Source organism: Gossypium arboreum, chromosome 2 (assembly GCF_025698485.1).
Source record: "Gossypium arboreum isolate Shixiya-1 chromosome 2, ASM2569848v2, whole genome shotgun sequence".
Lineage (NCBI taxonomy): Eukaryota > Viridiplantae > Streptophyta > Magnoliopsida > Malvales > Malvaceae > Gossypium > Gossypium arboreum.
This window is the reverse complement of record NC_069071.1, coordinates 20,286,418-20,310,600: the sequence shown is the minus strand read 5'-3', so window position 1 is coordinate 20,310,600 and position 24,183 is coordinate 20,286,418. Positions and strand designations below refer to the sequence as shown.

Genomic DNA, 24,183 nt, shown 5'->3' with positions numbered 1-24,183 from the left:
GACTTCGATGACGGTCCCGAATACGCAAAAAGTCGAGTCCAAGAAACCTAAAATAGGTGACAAGCAAACACCGAATGAGTATATAACTCAGTAAGTCAGAAGCAATGCACTACCAACCATTAATAACATTATCGCAAGAGGAAACAAAATGGAACGAGGCTAATTACTCCATTCAAACCGAACTATACCATAGTTCCTTAGACCTTTCAATTCAATCTCATACCAAGTTACACATTCACATTCCATATACTAATCAATAGGATATTTGAAACATTTTTATACAACATTTTGTTTTCGTTACATTCATACGTCTACATGGCTTTTCACTTATTCCACGATAATTCTTATGTACGTGACTTCAATTTAAATTGTCACATAGGTTCGAAACTTACCAAGCTCAACTCCAAATATAAACATAGCGCCTATTAGCCATGAACTCAAGGTACTTACCCGATCCGCTGTCCGTGATCGACTCAATAATGTCGCACACTCAGTGTCAATAGTGATTCAAAAGCATATAGTGAGTCCGCACACTTAGTGCTATATAATCAACTCGCACACTTAGTGCTATATGATCAAACTCGCACACTTAGTGCTGTACAAATTTTAAACCCGCACACTTAGTGCCATTCTCATGATCACAAATGTTTATACCCGCACACTTAGTGCCGAAATCAACAACTCAATACATCTCACCTCTTTTCTTTTCATTCAATACTTTCATCACCACATACATACATGTATATAAATTTATCATTCCTTTCGGCATAATTACATAGACATTATGTCTATTTAAATCAATACAAAATATATGCTTAGTGACCTACCTTGTGTGGTGTAAAAGAATTCCAAGTCGGCTACTCGATGACCTTCGATTTCCCCTTGTTGGACGCCTCTCTTTTAGGATCTTGAGCTTAAACAAATAAATCAACTCATTCAACCGCTTTGCTACACATATTGATATTCACAGTTTAATGATTTTATGACATACGGAACGGCATGGTAAAAATTTTTATCTTGCTACCTCATGCTCTTAGCTATTCGGCTCATAACCATATGCTATAGCCCTACTATCAATAATCCAATCACACATGCATATATATATATATATGGCCGAATGTACAAAGCATAGACTCATCATCACCTATGCTCTTAATTTGATGGCCGAATATGCATACATGTATATACACTATTAATCAATCACTAACATTGCACTTCACCTTAATAGCTAGCTTAACAAACCTCGATTTAACACATAGTTGTTCATAACACAACTTAAGCATACTCTCCATTCCATCAATTCCAAAACTTAATGTCTTACTCAAAAATTCTAAAAAGAAAATCCAAGAGTCATCAATCCACCATCACATGTATCATTAACAAGCTTCATATTTAGCATGCAATGACATTAACACAAAATCTACCTTGGCCGAATATCATCCCCATGATATAGCAAAGTTTTGAACCATGGACTAATTAGAACTCAAGCTAGCAACTAAGAACATGCATGAATCTCATGGCACAACCTCAAACATACCTTAATCTAGACACAAGTATGGCCAAACCTCCTCCTAATCCTCTTCCAAACCAAGCATGAAGCAAGAACCCCTTCCTTCTTCCTTAGAATTTCAGCTCAAAGAAATGAAAAAAAAGATGAACAACAAATTTTTTTCTTCTCTTTTCTTCAACTCACGGCAAAGGGGGGGGACACTCACCATTCTCTTTTTTTTTTGTTCCCTTTCATTATTAAATTCCCATGCTCATTATTTTATTTTTTTCTTACATACACCATTGTCCCAACATGTTTTATGACATGTTTTACCCATAATCCTTGTCATGGCGGCCACTAGCTATTAGGGGAAATTTGACATGCAAGTCCCCTTTTGTTTACATGCACTATTAGGTCCTTATAGAATAGCCTATCACATTTCAAAAGTGTCACACAAGTCCTAATAATGAATTCACATGCAATCGACTAAATCAAGCTTGAAATTTTCACACATTCATAAATACATATTCTAGACAATAAATATTACGTTCAAACATTTCGGTGACTCGGTTTAGCGGTCCCGAAACCACTTCCGACTAGGGTCAATTTTGGGCTGTCACAACTCTCCCCACTTAAGAAATTTTCGTCCCGAAAATCTTACCAAGAATAGGTTTGGGTATCGCTCTTTCATAGAGTTCTCGTGTTCCCAAGTAGCTTCTTCCATCCGTGTTTGAGCCATAACACTTTTACTAACGGAACCCTTTTGTTTCGCAACTCCTTCACTTCACGAGCTAGGATACGAATCGGTTCTTCTTCATAACTCATATCGGCTTGAATTTCAACCTCTGATGGACTAATTACGTGTGACGGATCAGATCTATAACGTCGAAGCATCGAAACATGGAAGACGTTGTGAATCTTTTCAAGTTCAGGGGGCAAAATCAAACGATACGCAACTGGACCGACTCGTTCGGATATCTCATATGGCCCGATGAACCTCGGACTCAATTTGCCTTTACGGCCAAATCTGAGTATCTTTTTCCAAGGTGAAACTTTAAGAAACACTTTGTCTCCCACCTGATACTCAATGTCTTTTCGTTTCAGATCCGCGTACGACTTCTGACGATCGGAGGCTATCTTCAGATTTTCACGGATTACCTTTACTTTCTGTTCAGCATCTTTAATCAAATCCACCCCGAAAATTTTGCTTTCGCCGAGCTCGGTCCAAAACAATGGTGTACGGCATTTACGCCCGTACAAGGCCTCGTAAGGCGCCATCTTAATACTTGATTGAAAACTATTGTTGTAAGCGAATTCAATCAAAGGTAAATACCGTTCCCATGAACCACTAAACTCGAGGATGCAACATCTCAACATATCCTCAAGTATCTGAATTATCCGCTCGGATTGACCATCGGTTTGGGGGTGAAAGGCGGTGCTGAAATGCAACTTGGTACCCAAAGCTTCTTGCAATTTCTTCCAAAATCGTGAGGTGAATCTCGGATCTCTATCCGACACGATAGAAATAGGTACCCCGTGTAATCTCACAATCTGAGAAACATACAATTCAGCTAATTTATCCATTGAAAAATCCGTACGCACGGGGATAAAGTGAGCCGACTTAGTCAATCTATCAATAACGACCCAAATCGCATCTTTCTTACTTGCCGACACTGGCAACCCAGATACAAAATCCATCGTTACTCGATCCCATTTCCATTCAGGTATCATGATCGGTTGGAGTAGACCCGTAGGCACTTGATGTTCCGCCTTCACTTGCTGACATATTAAACACTTTGAAACAAAATCGAAAATGTCTCGTTTCATACCATACCACCAAAACTGACATCTTAGGTCGTTGTACATTTTCGTACTCCCCGGGTGGACTGACATTCGGCTACAATGAGCTTCGTTCAGAATTATCGAAATAAGTTCTGAATTTCTTGGAATACACAAATGATTTCTGAACCTCAAACAATCGTCATCATCAACTTGAAATTCTGATTCCACATTCGGCACACATTCAGCCCGTCTTGCAACCAACTCATCGTCGACTTTTTCAGCTTCACGAATTTGATGAATCAATGATGGTTTGGCCTTTAATTCGGCTACTAACACATTGTCGGGTAGAATAGACAAGTGTACATTCATCACTCGTAAAGCAAACAGTGATTTCCGGCTTAAGGCGTCCGCAACCACATTAGCCTTTCCCGGGTGATAATCAATGACAAGCTCATAATCTTTTAACAACTTGAGCCAACGTCTTTGTCGCAGATTTAAGTCTCTTTGAGTCATCAAATATTTGAGACTTTTGTGATCGAATACACATGGCACTTTTCACCAAATAAGTAATGTCGCCATATTTTCAAGGCGAATACGATGGCAGCTAATTCGAGATCATGGGTCGGATAATTTTTCTCATGTGGCTTTAATTGTCTCGACGATAGGCCACAACTCGACCTTCTTGCATCAATACGCAACCCAACCCAAGTAGGGAGGCGCCACTATAGATGACAAACTCTTTGCCCGATTCGGTGCACTAAAATTGAGCTTAGTCAAATAAGTTTTCGTTGATCAAAACTTTTCGACATTTTTCCGTCCATTCGAACTTAACATCTTTTTGAAGTAGCTTCGTCATGGGTGTGGCTATCATCGAGAAACCTTTCACAAACCGTCGGTAGTAACCAGAAGTCCCAAAAGCTTGAACCTCAATAATATTTCTGAGGCTTCCAGCTAAGTATGGCTGAAATTTTGCTCGGGTCGACTCGAATACCCGATGCCGATACCACATGACCCAAGAAGCTAACCTCTCTTAACCGAACTCACACTTCTTGAACTTAGCATATAACCGCTTATCCCGTAAAATTTGCAACACTAGTCTCGGTGTTCAAGATGTTCGGTCTCATTTCTTGAATAGACCAAGATGTCATCAACGAACACAACTACGAACCGGTCCAAAATCATGTCTCAAGATCCGATTCATCAAATCCATAAATACCGTAGGGCATTAGTGAGCCCGAACGGCATCACTAAGAACTCAGAGTGACCGTACCTCGCTCGAAAGCGTTTTGGGTACGTCCGAATCTCGAATCCATGAATCGATAATAACCCGATCTCAAATCTATCTTCGAAAACACTGAGGCTCCCTTTAGTTGATCAAACAAATCATCAATACGCGGTAACGGATATTTATTCTTTATCGTCACTTTGTTCAGCTGACGATAGTCAATACACAATCTCATAGTTCCGTCCTTCTTTTTCACAAACAATACTGGTGCACCCCAAGGTGAGAAACTTGGTCGAGCGAAACCTCTATCCGTCAATTCTTGCAACTGAGCTTTCAACTCCTTTAACTCGGTTGGTTCCATACGATACGGAGCTATCAAAATTGGCGTAGTCGCAGGTACAAGCTCAATACCAAACTCTATCTCCCGAACAGGTGGCAAACCCGGTAATTCTTCGGGAAAAATGTTCGGGTATTCGCTAACCACCGGCACAGATTCAGGTTTCTTTTCTAACTCTTTGTCACCAAGTACATACGCAAGGTACGCTTCGCACCTTTCTTACATATTTCGAGACAACATTGACGATATTACACCGGCAACCCTTTAAGTCCGTAGACTCAACTCGGATTATCTCGTTATTTGCGCACCTCAAATCAATGGTTTTCTTTTGCAACTCACCATGCGTCATATACGGTCAACCAGTCCATACCAAGAATAACATCAAATTCATCAAATGGTAAAAGCATCAAATCGGTAGGAAAAACAGATTCTCGGATCATCGAAGGCATCTCCTACACACTTTGTCAACAAGCGCATATTGACCCAAGGGATTTGACACTCGAATTACGAACTCGAGAGACTCAATAGGCGAGTCTTCTTGGATGCTAAAGTCTCACATACATAAGAATGAGTAGAGCAAGGGTCGATTAATGCAATTACATTAGTATCAAAAAGAGTGAAAGTACCAGTGATAACATCAGGGGAGGATGCTTCCTCTCATGCACGGATGGCATATGCTCTAGCAGGAGTACGGGTCTCAGATCGAACAGCCGTATCAGTGGCCCCTCTCTGACTACCACCCCTACCTCCTGAAATTCTCGGTGGTCTACCTCTAGCTGTCATTCCACTAGGTCTTGCACCTTGCATCCTATTCTTCTCTTCAAGCTCCGTGCAATCTCTAATGAAGTGGTCCTTGAACCGCATCCGTAATGAGCCCCGTTAGTAGACTTACCCCAACATTCACCTATGTGTCTTCTTCCACATTGGGGCATTCGTGTTTCTCTTGACGGTTATTGCCCACACTAGCTATCAAGTATCTCGAGTCCGTCGATGGTCGTGTTTCTAATGGAAATTCCCGCAGTCGTCCTCGATTTATTAGTGTCCTCCCTGAACTTCTTTACAGCCGAGAACGGAGCTTTACCCGTCGATCTCTTATGATAGTCTTTAGCTTCAAATTCAGCCTTCTTCTTCTCCTTTCCAAGTTCTTCCGCCTTGCAGGCTCGTTCGACTAGTGTTACGAATTCCTTTATCTCCAAAATACCCACTAGTAGCTTTAAATCTTCATTCAATCCTTCTTCAAATCTTTTGCACATAGCAACCTCATCGGCCACACACTCCCGAGCATACCGACTGAGTCTTACGAACTCATGTTCATATTCAGATACTATCATACGGCCTTGCTTGAGTTCCAAGAATTCCTTACGTTTTTGATCGATGAACCGTTGACTAATATACTTCTTTCGAAATTCCGTTTGAAAGAAATCCCAAGTAACTCGTTCGTTTGGGACTATAGAAATCAAGGTCCTCCACCAATAGTAGGTGAGTCCCGCAACAAGGATATAGCACACTTTAGACTTTCATCGGTGTGCATGGCAGTTCATCAAACACCGAATGGTGTTATCAAGCGTAACTCGGCCCTTTCGGCATCATCAAGAACTATGGCCTGAACTCCTTAGCCCCGCTTCCTAATCAAGTCTGGTGGCTTACTAAGCCTCACAGGTCGAGAATCGATGGCATTATGGGCTCTTGGGTGGATTATTCAAATTTGGAATTGTTGGACAGCCGGATTGGTTCGGGCATATTGCGCGACCCACTCATTCATCATGGTAAAGAAGGCTTGTTTAGCCCCCTCACCTTGATTATTCGCAGATGATTGAGGTTCAACAGGCGGCGTCCCTTGTGCAAGAGCAGCCGCTACACTTTCAACGTCATCCGCCAAGGTTCTCTCTACACCGGGATCCATTTACTAATCAAAACAAAAATTTTAACCGTCAGAAGTCATCACACATTTAAACATTAACATTAAGGCATGTATAGTTAGACTCATACGTGCTATGGTAGTCCTAGAACCGACTAAACCATAGCTCGATACCAATAAATTGTAGCACCCGTGCACCGAGTCCGTTATCGAGTCGAATACAAGGTGCACACAGACTTAACTTAATTGTTTTCACGATCTATAAAAAATTTCCAGACAAGCTGGTTACTGCATCACCGTCGTCTTAAAATCATATCTGGAGTTTCAAAACTCGAAAATCAGTTTCGTAATTTTTCCCTGAAACTAGACTCATATTTCCATCTACAGATTTTTTTCTAGAATTTTTGGTTGAGCCAATTAGTACAGTTTATTAGTTAAAGTCTCCCATGTTACAGGGCTCGACTACACTGACCTTCATGCGTTACAACTTGAATATCTCCCTGTGCAGGGCTTCAATACTGTGCCGTTTATTTCTATAGAAACTAGACTCAAAGAGGAATCTATAAATATATGGTATGACTCCTAATTATCTCTGGTTAATTTATAATGAATTTCCAAAGTCGGAACAGGGAATCCAGAAACCGTTCTGGCCCTGTTTCACGAATACTTAAATATCTCTCAACACACAACTCATATGACCGTTTTGTTTCTTCCATATGAAAGTAGATTCATCAAGGATAATTTACATAATTTATTCACTATTCAATTCCACTCCTCCTATTTTTAGTGATTTTTCACATCCACACCACTGCTGCTGTCAGCATCTATTACTAAAACAAACCATGCCTATTTCATGACTTTTCCTTAATTTAACTAATAATTCATCATGCATGTCCCAAATTATAACCATGATTTGTGTCCAAACATCACAAAACCAATTCCAACCGAACATTTACGCCATTTTCGCATGGCTAAAAGTTTACATACCAAATTTCAACAAAGCATAACAGCCTATACATGCCGAAATGTACTCCTAGACCAACTACGAAGAAAATACCAAAAGTTGTTAGCCGGTGTGATGAATTTGATGACGGTCCCGAATACGCAAAAAGTCGAGTCCAAGAAACCTAAAATAGGTGACAAGCAAACACCGAATGAGTATATAACTCAGTAAGTCATAAGCAATACACTACCAACCATTAATAACATTATCGCAAGAGGAAACAAAATGGAACGAGGCTAATTACTCCATTCAAACCGAACTATACCATAGTTCCTTAGACCTTTCGATTCAATCTCATACCAAGTTACACATTCACATTCCATATACTAATCAATAGGATATTTGAAGCATTTTTATACACCATTTTGTTTTCGTTACATTCATACATCTACATGGCTTTTCACTTATTCCATGATAATTCTTATGTACGTGACTTCAATTTAAATTGTCACATAGGTTCAAACTTACCAAGCTCAACTCCAAATATAAACATAGCGCCTATTAGCCATGAACTCAAGGTACTTACCCGATCCGCTGTCCGTGATCGACTCAATAATGTCGCACACTCAGTGTCAATAGTGATTCAAAAGCATATAGTGAGTCCGCACACTTAGTGCTATATAATCAACTCGCACACTTAGTGCTATATGATCAAACTCGCACACTTAGTGCTGTACAAATTTTAAACCCTCACACTTAGTGCCATTCTCATGATCACAAATGTTTATACCCGCACACTTAGTGCCGAAATCAACAACTCAATACATCTCACCTCTTTTCTTTTCATTCAATACTTTCATCACCACATACATACATGTATATAAATTTATCATTCCTTTCGGCATAATTACATAGACATTATGTCTATTTAAATCAATACAAAATATATGCTTAGTGACCTACCTTGTGTGGTGTAAAATAATTCCAAGTCGGCTACTCGATGACCTTCGATTTCCCCTTGTTGGACGCCTCTCTTTTAGGATCTTGAGCTTAAACAAATAAATCAACTCATTCAACTGCTTTGCTACACATATTGATATTCACATTTTAATGATTTTATGACATACGGAACGGCATGGTAAAAATTTTTATCTTGCTACCTCATGCTCTTAGCTATTCGGCTCATAACCATATGCTATAGCCCTACTATCAATAATCCAATCACACATGCATATATATATATATGGCCGAATGTACAAAGCATAGACTCATCATTACCTATGCTCTTAATTTGATGGCGAATATGCATACATGTATATACACTATTAATCAATCACTAACATTGCACTTCACCTTAATAGCTAGCTTAACAAACCTCGATTTAACACATAGTTGTTCATAACACAACTTAAGCATACTCTCCATTCCATCAATTCCAAAACTTAATGTCTTACTCAAAAATGCTAAAAAGAAAATCCAAGAGTCATCAATCCACCATCACATGTATCATTAACAAGCTTCATATTTAGCATGCAATGACATTAACACAAAATCTACCTTGGCGAATATCATCCCCATGATATAGCAAAGTTTTGAACCATGGACTAATTAGAACTCAAGCTAGCAACTAAGAACATGCATGAATCTCATGGCACAACCTCAAACATACCTTAATCTAGACACAAGTATGGCCAAACCTCCTCCTAATCCTCTTCCAAACCAAGCATGAAGCAAGAACCCTTCCTTCTTCCTTAGAATTTCAGCTCAAAGAAATGAAAAAAGATGAACAACAAATTTTTTCTTCTCCTTTCTTCAACTCACGCAAAGGGGGACACTCACCATTCTCTTTTTTTTTTGTTCCTTTCATTATTAAATTCCCATGCTCATTATTTTATTTTTTCTTACATACACCATTGTCCCAACATGTTTTATGACATGTTTTTACCCATAATCCCTTGTCATGGCGGCCACTAGCTATTAGGGGGAAATTTGACATGCAAGTCCCCCCTTTTGTTTACATGCACTATTAGGTCCTTATAGAATAGCCTATCACATTTCAAAAGTGTCACACAAGTCCTAATAACTGAATTCACATGCAATCGACTAAATCGAAGCTTGAAATTTTTACACATTCATAAATACATATTCTAGACAATAAATATTACGTTCAAACATTTCGGTGACTCGGTTTAGCGGTCTCGAAACCACTTCCCGACTAGGGTCAATTTTGGGCTGTCACAAGTAATAACATCTAGGGATGAGGCCTCCTCGCGTGAACGAATAACATAGGCTCTGGTAGGTGCACGAATGTCAGATCTAAATGTTGTATCTTTAGTCCCTCTCTGACTGCTACTCACATTACCCGTATTTCTTGGTGGTCTACCTCGAGCTACAGTGTTACCCGATCTTGTATTCAGTACTGGATTTTATTTAGCTAACTCAGAGCATTCACGAACAAAATGATTCGTCGATCCGCATTTAAACAGGCCCGATCATGCAATCTACAACTACCATGATGTTGTTTACAACAATGTTTACACTCGGGTTGTAACATTACCAACACTAGCAACTGAGGTAGCTCTCGAGCTCACAGGTGGTCTATCTTGATCCCATCTAGAATAACCCGAAGTAGCGTTAGAACGGCTAAAATCAACTCAGAACTTCTTTGATGCCGACTGAAATGACTTACTCAATAATCTCTTTCGTGAGTCTCTAGCTTCAAAGTCAGCTTTTCTTTTCTCTTTCCCGAGCTCTTCGGCTTTGCATGCTCGCTCAACCAGTACTATGAACTCTTTTATTTCAAGTATGCCAACCAGCAGTTTAATGTCTTCATTCAACCAGTCTTCAAATCTTTTACACATTATAGCTTCGGTTGAAACACACTCTTGGGCATACCGACTGAGTCTCACAAATTTCCACTCATACTCAGTCACGGTCATCTAACCCTATTTCAACTCCTGAAATTTTTTTCATTTTTTATCAATAAATCTCTGGCTGATATATTTCTTACGAAACTCAGTCTGAAAGAAATCCCAAGTCACCCGTTCTTTCGAAACCACCGATACTAGTGTATTCTATCAGTGATATGCTGTGTCTCATAGCAAAGATATGGCACATTTTAAGCACTCATTCGGGGTACAAGATAACTCATCAAACACACGAATAGTATTATTAAGCCAGAATTCAGATCGCTCGGCATCATCATCATCAGTAGCTCCAAAATTCTTTGGCCCCGTGTTTTCTGATTTTATCAATAAGAGGCTTATGTAATCTCAACGGATCACTCACTTGGGGCATAGTAGGTATCAGAGAAGGATTAATCGAGGTGGAGGTTGTTGTATAGCCAGATTCATCTAGATATACTAAGTTAACTAGTCATTTATCATTTGATAAAAGGCTTGCTTAGCCTTTCCCTTTTGATTACTCGAGGTCGCTCGGGAATCAACCAGTGCTATCCCTTGCGCAGGAGCAGGTGCTATACTCTCAACATCATCAGCTACGGCTCTGTCGGGATCCATTTACTATACTAAAACACATTTTCAAATGTCAGAAGTCATCACACTATCGCAGTATATAATATGGCATGTATAGCTAGACTCACATGCGCTACGTTAGTCCTAGAATCGACTAAACCGTAGCTCTGATACCAATCAAATGTAACACCCTTAACCCGTATTTGTCACCAGACTAGAAATTAAAACAAGAAATTAAAACGATTTATGCTTCATGAATCAATCACATGAATATTCTCATCTTATTTAAGATTTCAAATTTTAATTACAAATACATATCATATACCAAGCATATACCAACCAATCCATTTATTAACTGATTATCAAAACAATTTCATATCTACTGCTCATGCACATACTAACAACAAATTGTACATACTCCATGATTACCAACAATCGAATCATATGGTTACTTAATAACTATTGTATTCAAAAATATAACTATGAATCAAACAAATTTTATTTCATTTATGTATATATAAAAAGTCAAAATAAGTTAAAGTTAACAAGGATATAAATTTCATATTCCACAAACTTATGCGCGTAAATCCAACCAAAACACATAACCAACCACCTCATATATATACACATTAAGAATATATTTATATATATATCATACCAATATATCATGTGCAAAAGCATATGTATATGTATATATATATATATATATATATATATATATATATATATGCATAAGTGTCGAATCACCAAATTGATTATTACCAATATCTTTTAATACCAAGTCATGTATAATACCTTAATCAAACAAAACAACTAATTTCACATGTATGTTTCATCTATGCATAACCCATCGCCAAATCAATCACATATACATCCATAATTACCAATACCAAATTATCAAAACCAAGCTCATCATATATATATATATATATATATATATAACATACATATTTATTTGACAAGAAGATTTATCCACAACATTTCATGTCATACCTAATTTACATTACAAATATATCATAAAACATACCTATCATAATACACCCTATTAAAATTCTTATGCCAAAACAGAATGCATGAAAGCTTTAATATTAAGTCACATAAAAAAACCTGATTAAAGCATATCAACCAAGATTTACACACACATACACATATATATACATATAAGCAGTAGCTGAACATCAAAATCAAACATCACCATCATCAAAACGAAGCATTAAATCCGAACATAACAAAGTAATAAACCATTTTCGTATGGCTCATGATTACATTAACCAAAATCAAACATTTCAGAATATAATCCAGCCTATACATGTCATAGTTTCAAAAATTCAGCTTATAAAATACCGAAGACAGTCGATAGTGTGATAGACTTTGCTGATGATCCCCGAGCTCGTAACTAGATCTCGAAATCTATAAAATAGAGGTAAACATAACACAGTAAGCTATTTAAGCCTAGTAAGTCATAAGCAAGTAACAACCCAATAACATTGTCAACTTATTTTAACCAAACCAATTTACACCATCATAGTTACATATAATATCAAGCTCAACATTTCATATTTAACATATACTTTCATAAATAATCTTATCTTAACCGTTTGTTTATATATACACATTCAAAGTATTATTAAATTTCAAAGACATAACATCATTATATAACCGAAAGTGTTCACACACGTATACATGTACTTATGAACCAAAATACAACATCACATACATATACATAACCTATAGCCGAATATACTTTGCAAGTGTACATATGTTCATATTAATAACTTATATAATTTGCATCACACATCAAATGGCCAACTTACCTTATTTTCAAATAGGTAATCAACTATCTCATACCTGATCGGTTTAACTCGTTTTATGTAACACCCCAAACCCAGCCTAGACTTTATGCCCAAATCTGCGATGTCACATTGGAGTGTGTTTTGAAAAGAGTAGTTTCATTGTAAAGTCCCTTTTGTATTAAAACTCCATTGTGATCTTTAAGAGTAGTTATCCTACCTTGTTTATTGTTAAATCATAGGTCTGTTAAGAAAAACATGTGTCATATTAAATTGTTATTGTACTTTAAAAATAGTGTTTGACGCTGAAGCTTTTAAAAGAAATTGCATATCATGGTAGTTGAAAACATTTATCTTTTGAAAACTCGAGCCCTACTACTAATGGAAATAAACCAACATTAATAAAACCCCAAATAAAAATAAAAACTTAAAGCGGCCTTATTACATAAAATTTACCCAAATAAACTACTTTTACTTAAAAGTCAAATATGAAAGTGTAACGTCCCCTAACCCTATACCGTCACCAGAACAGGGTTACGAGACATTACCAGTCAGTACAGTCCAATTCCGGTCATTAATTAAAATAAATATTCACACACATCCTAGTTTTAAGATGTCGTCCCTTTAATGGGCCCTCATGTCCAATATAAACGATAAATTCAATTTGGGACTAATTTAGAATCACTACGAATTCTTAGTAAATTTCAAAATTCATACTACATACCGTTGCCAACCATAATTTACTCATTTCATCAATACTTCTATAACCTAAATGACTCTCATAAAACGTCCTAGGTACATGCCATTATCAATACTCAACATACTTTACCTTAATGAATTCGGGATCGTCTTGGGATGCTGATTCAACGTACTATCTTTACTTAACCTGCGGAAGGAAACAAACCGTACGCTGAGTATGGTATACTCAGTGGTATTTCTATAATCCGAACACTTGACAATATAACAATTAAACTTAAAATCACAATGATAAATATAACCATTCATTTATTTATTTTATAGATAAGTTTCATTTACTTACCATAAAAATTCTATACAAGCCATATAACAAACACAACAACATATTTGCTCAATTCTTTTCATTTGCTTACTGTACAAATTCTTTCAATATATTCACAATTCACTTGTATTCACACTTTACTTCTTAACAATTTACCATTTTAATTCATTCTAACATCAATCATCATCCATTTGAACTTCACTCATTTCATGAACCTTTTAGTTCATGTTTTCAATCTCATATCTCAATTTCAATTCTCAATTCAATTTCTCATTTCATTCCAATAGTTCAATCAATCAAATTCACTCGATTTATCTTTTCACTTATTTACCCCTATTAACAAACCCAGACTTTGACAGATACACGGATTCCAACCCAAACACACTAGTACGGCACATTATGCCTAAAACGGTACACAGTACTTGATCAGTATACGACACATAAAGTGCCTAAAACGACACACGAGGTGCCTAATACGACACACGAGGTGCCTGAAATACGACACATAAAGTGCCTGATCGATAAAGCCGACAAATCTCGTACACTTCCAGATCCTATGGCATGCCAATTATATCCGACTCAGCCCGACTAGTTAATAGGGTATTTCATTCACTTTCTCAATTTAATAATTCTTTCATCAATATACCATTCTGATAATCACATATATTCACCCATTTTCACAATTCATACAATTTCATTCAATTCAACAATATATTTCAATTATTCACATTAATTCATAATTCAATACAATTCAATTCACTTTTCAATATCAAATATTCAAATATCACAATCTCATATATTCATATCAATTTCCTCATATTTCCAATCAATATATTTTTCAATATAACATTCATTCAATATTCAAATTTCTACATAAATCATGTATATTATATAATTCAATCAATATAAATTCAATCAAAATAATTTCAATCAATATAAATTCAATAAATTCATCGCATACCAAAATCAATCCATTCCAATTGTAAAACATCATAATTCTAACACTAACAATTGCAATATGTATATAAATATAACAAATAATAACTAAGTTCGGATTATAGAAATACAAACCGTAATTTTCGAGCTAACTCCCATTGACTTTGTCTTTTCCTTTCTTAGCCGAGAATTCCGGTACCACATTGACTATGAACTTAATACAATTCATAATCATTAATACATTACTAATTCATATCTTGAGTTACAGAATTCTAAATTAAGATCCACTAATTTTTCCTGAAACTAGACTCACAAATCTTCTTACAATAAAATTTTCAGAATTTTTGGTTTAGCCATTAAGTACAATTTATTCTTTAAATTCACCCTACTCTCTGTGTCGACAGTTTCGTCCCTTCTTCACTAAAAATTAATTATCTCACAGTACAGAACTCGGATAATATTCCCGTTGATTTCTCCTGAAAATAGACTCATTAGGGATTCTAAAAATATAATTTTAAGTCTCTAATTATTTTTCTTAAATTTTTTGTGATTTTCCAAAGTCAGAACAGGGGAACCCAAATTCATTCTGACCTTGTCTCACAAAATTCATTATATCTCATAATTTACAAATCAATTGCTTATATAGTTTTTCTATAAGAAACTAGACTCAATAAGATTTAATTTCATATTTTATTCATCTTCTAATTCGATTTATATAATTTTTATGATTTTTCAAAGTTAGACTACTGCTGCTGTCTAAAACAGTTTTAGTGCAAAATGTTGATTTACTTTAATTTCAATTTAATCCTAACTAAATTCTCTTACTTTTCTATCTTAATTCATACTTTATTTCTATTCAAATTTTGTCCAAACTCATACTTAACTATTAAATTTCCAGCATATTTTCATAATTTCGAATTTATTTCCATTTAATCCCTAAAACTCAAAACTTATAGCTTAGTTTACGATTCAATCCTTTATTCAATTCCAATCAAAATTTCTATCAAATAAACCCCCAATTCCATCATTTTATTTAACATGAACCAAACTTAGAAATCTAATGACTTTCAAAATTTCTACTTAAAACAAGTAGTATTTATCTCTAGGATTCCAAAAAACTCAAAAATCATAAGAAAAGGGGCTAAATTGACTTACCAAATTAACTTGGAACCTTTAAAACCTTATTTTTCCTTTTTCTTTTCTTTCTTTCTTTCTCCCCTGTTTCTTCTTTGTTTCGTTTCTTGCTATTCTATTTCCTTCCTTCTTTTTATTCTTTTGTTTCTTTCCTTTATTTCCTTTTTATTTACTTTACTTTTAATAATAATAATTTAATATATATTTTAACACATAAAAATATCAGATTTTTATGTTTATGCCGCCTCACTTAGGACAAATGGCATAATTGCTATTTTGGTCCTCTTCATTTTCTTTCAATCTACAATCTAACTTTCATCCTTTATTCAATTTAGTCATTTTTCTTAATTACTCTTAATTAAATTAAATTCACTTAATTAAACTCTAATTAACCACTCATTTTACTTCATAAATATTTTTAATAAACATTTACGAATCCATTTTTCAGAAATGGAGACCCGAAAATACACTTTTTTGGTAACGGTAAAATTTGGGTCGTTACAGAAAGCATAAATAGTGGTGTGGCCATCTCCGAGTCCCTCGCAGCATCGACCCGCTTAAGGATTACCTGTGCAGATAAGCAAAAGGTTGAGTTACGAAAACTCAGTTTGTAATCCCTATGTATCAAACAGTAAATCATGTAGCGCAAACAGCCTCGGCCTTAGCCTATATCAGTGGTAATACAGTGTGGGCCTTAGCCCATTACAGTACCAGTATTAGTGTGGGCCTTAGCCCAATTCAGTATAGTATCAGAGATGCAAACAGAGATCCTACCCATCCATCCTCTACATTCCACTCCGTCCAGCCCTACACTCCATGCGGGGATAAAATCGACCCACCCATCCTTAAACTCCAGAATATAGCACCGGTTGCGGCACTAACAGTATTTGCAGCAGAGCTGCCCGTACAGTACATTTCTTCCAAAATTATCAATCCTAGCCCCATGCAACATGTATTGTCAAAATATATACGTGTATGCAAAATGTCATGCTTGAATAGAGTCAAATATAGCATAGGGGTATAATAGTCCCACAGTCGTCTTAAGCGACCCATGCGACCTTAGCAGTCAAATAGTGGAAAAGGGCCCAAAGCCCATAATATAGCCCATGTGGGCCCACACGTCTATGTGGCCCATTAAGCCCAACAATGACCTTGGCCGTGTGATCTACACAGCCTGGCCCACAAAACTCCACACATTCGTGTGGTTTACCCTAGTGGGGCCTACGAGGCCGTAGGGACCACACGGCCCATTTCGGCCCAACATGGCCCAAAATGACCTAAGCCCACGAAATCACCCGTGGTGGTCTCTACAATCACATGCTCACACTTATGCATTTAGATGACCACATGAGCGAGCGCACGTCCGTGTGGCATCGATGGTACCAGTTTACTAGCTTTTTTCGTTTCACGATTGAAGTAGTGTGATTACAAACTTGTTCGGACTCTATGTAACAGTCCGATTGTAACACCCTAATACACGTGTCCAATATTAATTTAAGTAATTACAACAATAATAGCACGTTTCCATGAATAACTTCTATAGCAAGCACATACTAAAACAAGGGTAAAAATGTAAGGTGATTTTTCTCCTCTTGACCGAATATACATTCATAATGTATCTCGAATGCTTAACATGTTAGTTCAAGCATAACATAATCACACTCTTATCACAATATGGATTCATATGTCAAGTTGATTTCACTTCAAGATTTATAATTAAACCATTATCACATCCATACATATAACTTTAGCCATATTCACATGGCCTTATATATATACAATACTATCAAAATAGCAACCTCCCAAAATATTATTCTATACATGCCATAATGTCTATTTGAGTTTTAAACAAAGATACCAAAAAGGGGTTGTCAAAAGATGTGATGACTTCGTAACGAATCCAAGATTTCCTCGACAAGATGATCTATACAAAACCAATAAACACACCAAGTGAGTTATTAACTCAATAAGTCCTAAGAAATTTAAAAAAAAAAAGATGTAATGATCCAATTATCTTAACAAAAATTTAAAATTTCAATCCAATATTAGCCAAATTCAAACAAGATATCACAAGGAAATCTTATGTCACATGTGTACATTATGAATTTGGTACATACTTACCTAAATTCACTATGTACTCCTACACCATTTAATCGCAAATTGAAAGGACCATGGTAAATATCATATGCATATCGTTGGCATATATATATAAATGACAAACAATGTCCAATTAATCAAATAAAGCACAAACCAAGCCGCTCCATCTATAAATCAATCTCCAATCCATTTAGATTCATTTATCATTAATTTATATCTTTGTTCAATTATATACTAATTGAGCCAATTACCTTTCTCTTCTTTCTCTCTTCCCGAGCATTATCTATTAATATACAGATATAGATCAAGTCCCATGTCTAATATCCATGCACATTTCATTACTCCCAGTTTAAAGTTTTAAACTTTTTCATTCGCACAAGCAATTCTCTATGATCGATATCGCACAGTTAGTGCTCGATTTAAAAGGTCCGCACACATAGTGCCATGTAGTTTTCACACACATAGTGCCACGTTTCCTTGCACACATAGTGCTATATAATCTCGCACACATAGTGCCATGTAGTTTTTGCACACATAGTGCCGCATAACCTCACACACATAGTGCTAAAATTTCTTATCTATAGCTACCACTATGTCATAGATAGGTTGATAAATCTCACATTCGATTTTCACAAATTCATACATACCATGATTTCTTATCCAACCTATTTTATGTACAATATTAACCGTAACTTAAATTACTTAGGAACTTACCTTTTTAGTCGGATGAACAACTCCAATCAGCTACTCAACCGCTTTCTCTTTTCCTTTGGCCAAACTTGGCTCCCTTTGATTTTGAGCTCTAGCTAAGCAAATAAAATAATTCAATCATCGTAGCCCCAATTTATATTCATTCCTTATAGACACACACACATATTCGGTATTCCATCTAATATTAACCATAGCCGAAAACCTATCATACAATTAAAACCCTTGTTCAAATTATTATTCACTAAAATACTATGGTCGAATCCTCAATTAGCTAACATAGCCTCTTGTATTCAATCTAATCACGTATATACAACCTAAATCCCTCTTTTAACACATAATTCACTATCTTGGAACTCAGTTTCTAACTAATTTAACTTACTCCAAAGCCGAATGCTATTTGAGCATTAAGCTCATGTTCTTTTTATAATTAAGCAAGTATTATAACTCAACTAACATCTATTTTCAATTTGAAACATCAACATTCAAAATTAAACACGAAAATTCATAGCCGAATATATATATACTTTTTCCCAAACTCATAAATTCATCTATTCTAAGATCAATTTGCCAATTAAACAAGTACTACTAATATTAAGCATTATTTCACAATTTATCTTAAATTGCCGAATGGAGTCATGCTCCTAATTCATATACTTAACTTCATTAGCTGACTACTCAAGCTCATTTGAGCCACATATAGTAATTTAGTTTTTTCATACTCAATTAGAAACATTTCTTCTTACAAGTTATCAAAACATACACAATGTAACCCATTAAGCTCATGACCGAATGCTTCATGCATCACAAACACAAAATCATACACATGGGTCATGTTAGAAGCTTCAAAACCAATTTAAATTTCTCAAAATCCAAAGAAAAACATATGAAATAATACCTTAATTCCTAACACAAGATGGTCGAATGCCTTAGGTGTTCTTTCTTCAATTTCTTGTTTAGTTTCGGCAAAAAGGGAGGCAAAAATGAGAAACTTTGTTTTTATCACCCTTTTTCTATTATTAATTCATGGTTTTCTAATATAAAACTATTTAATATTATTTCACTAATATAAAATACACAAAATGCCAAATTTTTCATCATCATTACCGTCCACTATAATCATAGTGGTCCATTTGACATGCAAGTCCTCTATGATGCTATCCATATACAATTTGGCCACTTCAACTTTACCTATCACATTTTTATGGTTTCTCAACTAAGTCCTTTCAAGTAAAATTCTCATTCATAAGACTAAATTAAAACATCAAATTTTCACACATGCACTATCACACATAGAAGTTATGCAAATAAATTTTAAATAAATTTTATGACTCGGTTTTGTGGTCCCGAAACCACATTCCAACTAGGGTCAAATTAGGGCTGTCACACCGATTTAGACCCTAATCAGAACGGTGGTTTCGAGACCATAAATTCGAGTCAAAAAATTTTTAAATATTATTTTTTGTGTTTATTATATGTGAATTTGCATGTGTGAAAGTTTTGTATAAAAATTTGATTATTTGTGTGCTTAATTTAATAAAAGGACTTAATCACGTAAGGGCTAAATTGTTGTTGTCTTTTTAAATGGAAGTACTTATCTTGTAATTAGGCCATTGGCTATATGAGTGGACGGTTGTAGGCATGTTTTATACAGTTTTATAATTAAAATTTTAAGGTTAAAACTGTAAATAATAAATGATATATATGATATATTATAACATAAAAAAATAAAGCCATGCATTTTGTTCATACTTGTGACTGAAATTAAAAAGAAAGAAAAGAAACTAAAGCTTGGTATATTCGGCCATTTCTCAAGCTTGATTCAAGGTTAGTTTGGTTTCAGTTTTTGATAATTTTTTACATTTTTTAAATTGTTGCTTTGAATACTATCCGACCCATGCTAGAATTTTTTATTATGATGCATATTTTGAGTTATGCCATTGATGAATATTTGTGTTTTGTGATGTTTGAGGATGAAATATCAAAGATATGTTTTAGATTAACATGTTTTGTATTGGAGTTTTTGATGATTTTGAGTAATTAAGACTAAATTGAAAAAATAATAAATTAAGGGACTAAATTGTGAAATAAACAAAATGTGAGGACTTGTATGTGTATGGGGAGTATTTGGCTCAAGCATGGCATGGGCAAATTATGCTTGTTTTGTGTTTGTAAATTTTGGATTAAATTGCTAAAAGTGTAAAATGTATGGGACAAAAGTGCAATTTTTCCATTTATGTGTTTTTGAATGAATTTGATTAAATAAGTTTAAATTATGTTAATTTAGATCAAGAAAAGAGAAAATCGGACTTGGACCGGGGAAAAACCAAAATAGTTGAATAACCAATTTACAACGTTCCTCGATATCTGGGGTAAGTCTTTAAACAATCAAACATCATTTATCTTGAATGTAACTTAGTTTAATATACTATTTTGAAAACTATAGATTCATAAAAGAGCTAGCAGAATGTATTTAAACATAGAAATATTGTATTTGAGTTTAATTCTACTAAGTTATATCATTCAAAAGTCCGTATGATTGATAAGAAATATCTGGAGTTTTTGTTATATGAATTGTGTACAAAACAGCTCTATAATAGTGATATTCGGGCCTTAAGCCTAGCAAGCCTTGTGTTGGTGAATTTGATCGGCCTTTATGCCTAGTAGGCTTATTGCCGGTGAATAAAATCAGACTTTGAGTCTAGCAGGCCTTGTGCTGGTGTGTGATTCAGGCTTATGCCTAGCAGGTTTTATGCCGGTGATTTATTTTCAAGCCTATGCCTATAAGACTTCCTGTTGATGTGATAATTGAGCAAGTAAACTGAGCTAAATGTCCTTGAATATTTAGCCACATAGGTATGTACATATATGATGTTATATTGGATGTTGAATATTCGACCACATAGGTATGTACATATGTGATGTTTTATTGGATCTTTGATAAACCGTAAATTATACATATTTTTACCCCATGTTTAATGCATTTTATAGATGATTTCTCATTAGAATTGGTGAATTCGATACTCCTAATGCTTTAATTTCATGTTTTGTACTCAGGAGAGCACCAAGAGTCAAAAGGAGCCAAAAACGAGCCAAAAAGGGACAAAACGGACCAAATCAAGGAGATGACATGGCCTAAGCCCTGCCACACGGGCAGCTCACACACCCGTGTCTTTCGAGGGTGTCGACCAAGGCTTTCACGATTCACCTGGCCTGGCCACTGACCCACACGACCGTGTGCAATTTAACTGATCGAACACGGCCTAGCAATCACGTCACACGGCCGTGTCACACGAGCGTGTCCCTGCCGAGCCCAAGTTAAGTCCAATTTGAAAAAGGCCACTTTTGAGGGTTCTAGGCATTCCAAAGCCTAATAAATACACACTAGGAGAGGAGGAAAAGGGAGACGGAGAAGGGGGGTAAGGAATTACCCCAAGAAAGCTAATTGATCCATCTCAGAAGCCGGATTCATCATCAAGACTGAAGATCTCTCCTCAATTTCCTTTCAGGAGTTTTGGGTTTTCTTTATGTTTTGTATTCTTTATCCTTCTGAGATGTTTTCTTATTTAGTTATAAACTAAATCCCCTAAATACCTAAGGGGAATGAAACCTAAGACGAATCTTGTTATTGTTTTCTGAATCATATGATAAATATTTGACTTGTTCTTAATTATGTGTACTTAATTCTTGTTTTGATATCCCAGGATACTGATTCAAGACATACTTTTATTCAGAGGAGGAATAAACCCTGTCTAAGAGTACTTTTGTCATAATTAAGTGGAGTTGATTGTGCGCCTAGAAACAGGGTGACAAGATTTTGCCAGATTTGGGTGAAACCTAATAAGGGGAACCATAGATCGAGTTAATGCAACCCTAGAGTGTTAATTAGAGAAAAGTCTCAGCTATTCAATTTAGGGATTAGACATTATTAGTCTTGAATAGGGATAATAACATAACTTAAGGATCTCTACGGAACAAGTTGAATGAATACATTGTCCGATTCGGAGCCAGAATAACAAGTAAAGTCTAGGTGGATTTTTTGTTAGGTATTGTCTCAAGTCAATTGATTTTCCCAAAAGCAATTCCCCAATTCTTTTCTCTGTGCGTTCTTAGTTTAGTTAATTAGTTTAATAAACAACCCCTCTTTATTTCTAGGTTAGATAATAAAAAGATAGTTATTACTAGTACTTTTGGTTCCCTTGAGTACGATATCCCAGTCTTTGCATTACTATACTATTGTTCGATAGGTGCGCTTGTCTTTTCATCGTGACAATAGTTAGTCTAGGTTTGATTTTCATTATAAATATTTATTACTTGTTACGAATCACGCGATCAAGTTTTTGGCGCCGTTGTCGAGTAACTGAAATATTAGGAACGCTAAATTTTTATTACTTTAGCCAGTTATTTTTCTTGCAATTTTATTTTATTTTATTATTTATTAATTTACTTTTTCTCTCTCTTGGCAGGTTTTTATAGTTTATGACTAGAAGAAACCCGTCGGGACCATTACTTTTTGACAAAAAAATCAATCATACAATTCGAAAAAATCAAAAAGAAATAAGGCGCAGCTTAAGATACACAGAGAACAAGCAAGAAGACAATACTCAATCTCTAACCGACGTGATGGCTAAAAACCAAGGCAATCAGCTACCTCCTAGAATTGCAGCTAATCAAAATCCTGCTCCACGTACTATGTATGATTATGCTAAACCTTCTCTAACAGGAACTGACTCTAGCATAGTTAGACCTGCTATAGCTGCAAATACTTTTGAACTAAACCCTAACACTATTCAGATGATACAACAATTCATTCAGTTTGATGGTTTGCAGGATGAAGATCCCAATGCTTACTTAGCGAACTTTCTGGAATTTTGCGATACATTTAAAATCAATGGTGTTTCTGATGATGCCATATGTCTTTGTTTGTTTCCCTTTTCACTGAGAAACAAAGCTAAACAGTAGTTGAACTCATTACCATGAGGGTCTATCACTATTTGGGAACAAATGACCGAGAAATTTTTACTAAAATATTTTTCGCCAGCTAAAACGGCTAAACTACGTAATGATATCTCTTCTTTTGTGCAAATGGATTTAGAAACACTTTACGATGTATGGGAGAGATACAAGGACTTACTGAGAAGGTGTCCTCACCATGGGTTACCGTTTTGGCTTCAAGTACAAACATTCTGCAATGGTCTGAATCCCTTGACTCGGCAAATGGTTGACGTAGCTGCTGGTGAAACCAACAATAATAAAACACCAGAAGATGCCTATGAATTTATAGAAGAGATGTCACTGAATAACTATCAGTGGCAAGTTATGAGGACAAAGCCAACGAAAACAGCCGGCGTTTATAACATCGATTCGGTCACCATGCTCTCTAATCAAGTAGA

The 24,183-nt window shown here is 35.6% G+C and overlaps 1 long non-coding RNA gene and 1 other non-coding gene across 2 annotated transcripts; both read right to left on the bottom strand.

The window, feature by feature from the left end:
- Positions 1 to 13,571: 13,571 nt before the first annotated feature.
- Positions 13,572 to 15,062, bottom strand: LOC128285473 (uncharacterized). The gene is made up of 2 exons (XR_008275934.1): positions 14,987 to 15,062; positions 13,572 to 13,783 (listed from the first exon to the last, which is right to left on the bottom strand). It is a non-coding gene; the product is annotated as an uncharacterized LOC128285473 (long non-coding RNA).
- An 8,780-nt stretch (positions 15,063 to 23,842) lies between these two features.
- On the bottom strand, positions 23,843 to 23,949 carry LOC128289784 (small nucleolar RNA R71). The gene has a single exon (XR_008279428.1). It is a non-coding gene; the product is annotated as a small nucleolar RNA R71 (small nucleolar RNA).
- Between the last annotated feature and the right edge of the window lie 234 nt (positions 23,950 to 24,183).